Source organism: Gossypium hirsutum, chromosome A13 (assembly GCF_007990345.1).
Source record: "Gossypium hirsutum isolate 1008001.06 chromosome A13, Gossypium_hirsutum_v2.1, whole genome shotgun sequence".
Taxonomy (NCBI): domain Eukaryota; kingdom Viridiplantae; phylum Streptophyta; class Magnoliopsida; order Malvales; family Malvaceae; genus Gossypium; species Gossypium hirsutum.
This window is the reverse complement of record NC_053436.1, coordinates 97,360,466-97,368,788: the sequence shown is the minus strand read 5'-3', so window position 1 is coordinate 97,368,788 and position 8,323 is coordinate 97,360,466.

Genomic DNA, 8,323 nt, shown 5'->3' with positions numbered 1-8,323 from the left:
AATCTTTAACTTGATTTTCTCTCTCCTCCAGCTTCTATTTCTTGAATCCAACTTGATATTCTAACTCCCCATGCTCTCCTTAACATTTTTGTCTATTGGTAGCAATGGAAATTCATTTGATTTTTGGGTGAAAATGGTGAATTTTTGGTAAAAGGACCAAATTGTAAAGAAAGAAAAACTTTCTTTCTTCCTCTCTTTCTCTCACGTTGGTGCATGGGAAAATATGGATGAGAATTTCTCATCTTTCTTTCTTTATATACTAATAAAATAATAAAATATCTTATTAAAGTATTAATAAAATAATATTTATCTAATTAAATAATTATAAAATATCAAAATATCTCTAGCATCATTATTACTTTCTAGATTTCTCTCTCTTCCAATTGACCATTTTGCCCTTCATTATCTTTTAAAATTCCATCATTGAGTCATCATTTAATTGGTAAAATTACAATTTAGTCTCTCATAGTTCTTCATCTATTCAATTTGGTCCTAATTCATCCATTTTCCTTAGTTTCTAGATCATTCCACTCTTAAATTATTTACACTATTGGTCCTTTAACTTTTTCATATTTACACTTTAACCCCTCAAATTATGAATATTTACTCTTGTGCAACAAAACTTTTCTCACTTTTACAATTTAGTCCTTTCTTGAATTAATATATCATAACATACTTCTCAATATTGACATAACTCAAAATTTCCCTTTTTGTCACTTTATTTCCTTATTTTACTATATCAAGGATAATATCTTACTGTAAAAATTTTCAGGGTATTACAATCGTTCTTTTCATTTTCTTTTCTAAAACCTTAGTTCTTATTTCTCCTTCTTCTTTCCTTTATTTTTCTCTTCTTTCGGCATTCGATTGTCATGTGAATTCTAAAGTCTGGTTGCCTAAGAGGTCGATTTTGCGTAATTTTTACTGCGGCTTCCTTTCATATGTGATTTCAGTTCTGTTAACATTCTCTGCCTAAACTGGTCTTTGCTTATTTATTCGAATTCTGTTAAACCTTCGTTTGGTTACTTTGTTAGGCAAAGATATTGCAGAGGATGTTAATCCATCATATTAGCTTATTTCTTCTGTTTCGTACGAGATGAGTGTGCGAATTGGAAGAGAGTAGGTTGTTTTTGCTAAATGTTGGAATTGATTATGTAATTGATTGTGGAATGATTAATTAGGTTCCAAGTAGTCTCCATATTGTTTCCCCGTCAAAAGGAAATCAAGTGCATATCGAAAACTCTAATTCTGTAAGTTTTGGATCGCCTGTAATAGTGGCTTTCGACGGCACACGGCCAGGGACATGGGCGTGTGTCTAGGCCATGTGAGCCACACGGTCGTGTGTCCAGGCCGTGTGTGGCTAAATTAGTGCAGGATTCATACATGTATAAGACACGGGCGTGTAACTTACTATTTATGACTTAAGACCACACGAGCAAGTACACGGGCGTGTGCCCAGGCCGTCTAAGTGATATGGGTAAGGACACGGGCGTGTTTCTAAGTCATGAGCGTATGTCAGGCCGTATGGTCCATATAAGTGAGGACACAGTTGTGTGTCTAAGCCGTGTGGCAATATATAGGCCATAAACCCATTTTTGAAGTCGTAAATGTGGTTTATGATTGATAATAATTTTTCCTTGTTATATGAATGATCTAAATTTGATTGATTAGGAACTTTCTAATACTTTGTAACTGACACATGAATGTTATAACTGTAAATGCATTATGAATATCTGTACCTTGCATATGCATGGGTTGGGATGTTGTGAAGAAGGAAGTAATCTACTCTGAACCAGTGGTTAACCCACTATGTGATCAATTCTAACTTTGGCTCTTTGACGCAATATGATCCAACAACTAAGCTGTGTTACTATAAACGTGTCAAATAGACACTTCGCGTTATGTAGGGATGGTTGAAGATGGTGTGTAGCGGATAAGGTTTAGGAATATCTGCATCTGAATCTGATCTGTGATGTATATATGGAATTGCATATATATACAAATATCTATCTGTGTACAATTGATCTATTCTAAATTTGAATGGTGAACAGTTCTGTACCGAACCGAATCCCTGAATATAATTACTTTACAGATGAATATGAACTAAATAATCTGAGTACAGTTATGCACTGAGTTCATAACTCATTCTGTGTTTGGTTTTTAGGTGATTCCCAAGCTTGATCGGGTCAGTGTCGCAAGAGCTCGGTCAACCTTTTATCTTTCATTTTAAGTATTGCTACTAAGGATTTACACTTTATGGAATTTATGAAGATCATAAACTTTAAATTATTGTTATCTTGAATGATTCATAGGAATGTTTTCGTTTAACTGTGTCATGATAGTATGGGTTTTAGTAAAGGAATCATAGTTCTCCAAACTTGGTCTAAACGTCTAGACTGGGTCTAGGGTGTTACAAAGTTGGTCTAATGAGCCCCATTTAATTTATTGACCTTTATGGGACGCTCTTTGTACTTTAGTCATGGGCTTTGGTCCGTCGGCCGTGACATTATCGCCTACCCATTCTCACAACGCCCTCGTTGTGTCCTCCAGATGACACTCGTTTAACTTACCTTGGTTGATTCTCAACTAGTCTCTCTGTTAGGTAGTTTTTCCCTTCAAAACATTTGCCTTGATTTAGGTCATTGCCTAACTCAAACCGTTTCTTTACTTGGTACATCTCATTTGCAAGAGTCCACTACTCATACTTGCCTATATTATGACTTGCCTCGATCAAAATCCCCTTGATCCACACAATTAGGCTTCAGCGTGCCCATATTAAACACTAGGTTAACCTTAAATATTCTTGCCAAGTCTAGTTTGTAAATCCCTCAGCTTACTTGCTTCAAAACTCTAAAAAGGCCCCTATGTCATTGTCAATCCGATGGTAAGTAAAAATAAAGAATACTAGGAAAGTTTTTGAGATGTACCTCAAATGTAGCATTTATTCGAGCCGCCTGCCCAGTTTGCATCACCACTTTTCCTCTAAATTTTAATGCACAACCCACCTCTTTTAGGTGGTAGCCTCACTGATAACTCAACAGGTTTCATATCGATTTGTCATACCTTTAGCATTTCTAAAAGGATTTTCTTAGCACTTAGATCTACAAAGTTGATGTTCTTACCACAATAAACATCACCAGTTAGCTAGATTGCCGACAATACATTGGTTCCACCTTTCTTATTATGACTCACTAACACCATGCATTGTTGTTGACCAATATTCAAGATACATATGCAATCGGGAAAAGGAACCAATATAGAATTAATCCACTAAAAGAAATTTAATACAAGTACGAAGTCGTAATCATCTAAATGAATTACCTCAAAATCTTTTTTACCTTTCCACTTGCTGATTTACAACTCAACTCCTTGTGTTACTCCCACAGTTAAGATCACTTTGGAATTCACTATCTTGATCCTTTTGGTCGATTTGGCAATTGAGAGACCAAGTTTACCTAGGGCTTTCTCCGATATGGATAGATCAAAAGCGCTAGTATCAACAAGGGCACTTCTTTGACCTACGATGTTGATGTCTACAAGCATCAACCCTTTCCGCTTACGATCCTTTATTTTAGCAGAATTAAGTATCATTGATCCAAGTTTCAATAGCCTATCCTCATCAAGCTCCGATTTCTTTTCTTTTTTGATCACTGTGAACTTGGATCGATGTGGGAAGTTTCGCACCCTATGCGGACCACAACATAAGAAACATTGTATCTTATTCTTTTTTTTCTTTAGGTTGTTATTAGCTTTCAGCTTTTCATCTATCACGCCCTATAAATTATTTATTTTTCATGTTATTTTATGACATAAGGAGTAAAATAGCCTAGTGGTCCCAAGTTCAAGCTCCCACAAGCTCACATGTTTAATTAATTAAAATTTTCACAACTTTAGCTAAGTGTAAGCACTCTTGCCGTCCAATCCTTGTTTCCATACTAGGAAAGATTATTTCCTTGATTACAAGGTCAACCTTCCCCTTTTTCTCCCTTTTTCACTCCTATTATCCCCTTTCCATGCCTTTGTCCCCTTGTAATAACTCGATTTTCAGGGGTGATAGAACAATGGTTTTGAGACTACAAATTTCCATTGTGTAGACTCATAAATATAAATTATAGAATATTTATAGAGTTATGAGAGTCATATTAAAATTTGAATAGGAAATTTTATCGTTTAGATAGTTAATTAAAGAAAAAGGACTAAATTGAAAAGGGTACAAAATTTAGTAATTATTACATTTAGATGATTAAATAGCTTAACAACTAAATGAGGAGGGACCAATGTAGCAATTAGTCCTTAGTAATTGACATTGGATGGCAATAGTATTAAAATGATAAAAAATATTAAGCATTTAATGGCAAAATGATAATTAAATTGAAATTAAATAAACAAATGGTAAGAATAAACCTTTCTTCTTCATTTTTATTTCCCCCATAGCTGAAATCACCATGTAATTGTAGCTTGAGAATCGACCAATAATAAAATATTTGCATGTAAATGATTTTTATACATGTTTCTTGTAATTTTTACGTTTTTGAGATCGTTACAACTAGGTCCAACTAACTCGTACCTTTATTTTTGAATCTGTTAAAAATTTTAGAAGTTTCCATTGATTAATCTTGAATTTTTTTTTATAACTATGTATTTAAAGCTTTGATTATGGTATTTGGTGATTTTTGTTAGATTTTGATTTAGGGATTAAATTGTGAAAATGTTAAAATTACAAGGTTTGATAGTGAATTTGATGTTTATTAGAGACTGTTTAATGGACTAGTATATTTGGCTGAAATTTTGAATTGAGAAAAATGGTTAATTTGATGATTTTCGGGTTAAGGGACTAAATTACAAAAGTTGTAAAAGTTAGGGGTATTGTGTGATTTAAAAAAAAGGAAAAAGGTATAAATTGTAAAGTGAATTGGAATGTGAAATGTAAGCTAATAATAGATGAATTTTACATTTTAAATCAAGACTCAGTTGATACTCGTGGAAAAGAAAAAATTATAGAATAGTCCTTAAACTTCTACAATTACTACAATTTAGTCCAAGTAAGTTCGTACAGTTTATAATTTAATATCTATATGAAATGTTTGATGATAAAATGTGATGTAATGAATATATTTGATTATAAATGATGTAAATTTATTTGAGAAAAGTTATTGAAATTCAAAACTTGGATCGGATTGAACGTGGGATAGAGTACAATCGAGATATGGTGTGTTATGGGGAATTGGAGTGGAGATTATTGTGGAGTGATATATATATATGTTTCCCGAGTAGACCGAGGTTCAGCATTTGTTGCAAACTCTTGTGTTATACTCCCTATTTTGGTGTGATTTCGGTTGGACTAGCTCTTTAGAGCCATTGGTGTGTTATTGGGTGGACTGGCTCTTATGAGCATCTGTTGTGTTTCAGTTGGACTAGCTCTTATGAGCATCTGGTGTGTTTCGATTGGAATATCGATATACTTATATTCATAAGTCGTCCATCAGATTGTAAATTTCTGTAATGTAACTTGTTGGTTTTGGTGATTATGTCATGTATTTGGACTTTGAATCAAATTATGAAATTCAGTTGGTTGAGATTGTGACAGGGAATACACATATGGTTATATTATTATAGAATGATTTTTTGTACTTATTTCAGTAAGATTTATTGTTTTAGTATGTCAAACTTACTAAGCTTTAATGAGCTTACTTGTGTTACTTTGTTGTTCTTGTAAATACTCTGAAGGTTGGACGGTCAGATCGACACTCAAGTCACACTATCCACTCATTTTCGATAGTTTTTGGAATGTTCATTTTGGATTATATGGCATGTAATAGTCTTGTATGTCATTACTTTTGTTTTGATATGTAAAGTGTTAATATATGATCTTAAATGCAAATAGTCAATTTATATGGTTTATATGTGAACGAGGTATGATATTTTAGTGCAAACTCATAGTAAGTATATTTGGAATGTTGTGATTGAAATGCTTATGTTTGACACATTGGTTGAATGTTTGATGGAGTGATTTAAAATGCTTTAAATGATAGTTCATTTTGTACATAATTGTGTATACTTGTGGTACGAATAAGGGTACATTGGTTAAGCACTTAGGATGGTTGATTTAGCATGTTTTGAGCTTGTTTAATGTTATTTTGAATAAGTCTTTTGGCTGGTAAATGGATTACTTAAGGTCTAAGTAAGCTTGAATTGGTAAACTTGTTGTTTAAGGTTCATTTTAGGTCAACATGGCCTGAGACACGGGCGTGTGACTCAGCCGTGTGAGACATACGGCTTGGCGACACGATCGTATGTCATCAGATGAGTTCTTTAGGGTGCAAGTCAGTGAGTTACACGGCCTAGCATACTGGCGTGTGGGGCGGCTAAAAAAGTTACACGGCCTGGTCACAGGCTTGTGACACGATCATGTGACCCTACTTAGAGAGTTACACGGGTGAGGACATGAGCTGGGACACAGTCGTGTGTCCCTAGTTTGATTGTTACACAGCCTAAGACACGAACGTGTGTCTTAGCCTTGTGACCCTATTTTACAAATTTTGCATATTTTTACTAAACTTTCTAAACCGTTTCAAATTTGTTCTAAATTGATTCTAGGTTATTTTTAGGGCCTTGAAGGCTCGACTTAAGGACATTGTGCATGAATATGAATGGTTTGTGATGTGATTATATTATTGATTGATAAAATGTTCAAATGTTTTTTATTGTTTTGTAATACTCCGTAACCCTAATCTGGCGACGAAGACGGGTTAGGGGTGTTACACCCATCAACCTACCAAATTTCCTCCCTTAACTTACCTTGGTCGGCCATGTACTTAGACATGTCCAATTCAATTTTTATTCTTTTTTCATTTTTTTCTCCTCCCCTCTCTTTACCGTCCACCACCTTGTTCCTCCCCCTTTTCTCTCTTTTTTCTTCCATTTCACCATCTAAGTCACCATTTCTTCTCATTTATCCCTCACTCCACCACCACAAAAGGCCGTTGCACCTCTACCTCACCACCACCTCTCCACTACCACCGCCGCATTGTAGCCGTCAACCACCACTCGAAATTTTTTTATTTTTTTATTTTCTCCTCTTTTTGAAATTCGTCTATATAATCCTTCAATTATGATTTTTGTTCATTAAAAGGTTACTTCCCATCTTATCTTCTAACTTTTGTTTTACATCATATTATTTTTTGCTAGTGTGGAATCCTCATCTCTAATCAACATATCGTGGGAAATCATTTAGACCTATTTCCTTTGTTACTACGTAAGTATAGTCAATCTTTTGTCCTTGATTCACTCTTGTATATTTTATACATACATACTCGACTAAGACAATGCTAACCATTTTAATTTATGGGTTTCATTGAAATGCTAATAAAAAAATCTTGGTTTTGTAACCCCAATTGTACAAGTGTGCGATTAAGTTGAAGGATTTTAGGCTCGAGAATCGAACTCTTTCGTTAGAAGTTGGAATCGGGATCATTTCGAACGGATTTGCAAATGTGTGGGAATTTGTTTTGATAATAATCGTTGATATCATATTTGGTCAAGATAATATTATTATGAGAAATAATTAATTACTGTTTAAATAATTATCTGAAAAGTGATATTGGGTGAATACTTTAAGTGTTCATATGGATTGGTAAAATCCATTAAAGAAGGATTTCAAGTAAGGATTCTAAAACTTCAAATCTGTGATGAAATATGCGATTGTGTGATTTCTGTTAAAATGTTGATGTGCGATTTCCTTACACTCATGATATGTGATATATGACGATTTGGATATGCATGTACAATAAACATGATATTGAATTATTGATGTTCTGGTTCGCATGTTAAACATGTTAATATTCTGATATTTTGATTCGCATGTTAAGCATGCTATTAATCTAATTTTGACTCGCATGTTAAGCATGCCATTATTTGTGATTCTAATTCGCATGTTAAGCATGCCACTGTGTTAAATCGAAAATATAAAATTTGTTCTGTATGTCATATCATATGCATGGGGTTGGGATAATGTGTATGGATGAAGTATCTGGCAATTTAACTATATATTGATATGAGTAAGCCATCGTTGCTGGGCAACCTGGGTGGTGGGTCATCGTTGCCGGGCAACTCGGGATGACTTAATTGGCAATATGCCCGCAATATTCTGTATCTAACAATATATTTGCATTATCTAATGGTTCAACCACAATATTCTATTTCGAACAGCTCGATTGCACTATCTGGTGGCTTGTCCACAATATTGGTGTGTTATTGGATGGACGAGTTCTGGGGAACTCATTATGGTGTGTAGCGAAGATGGGTATAATCTGTTTTCTAAAAG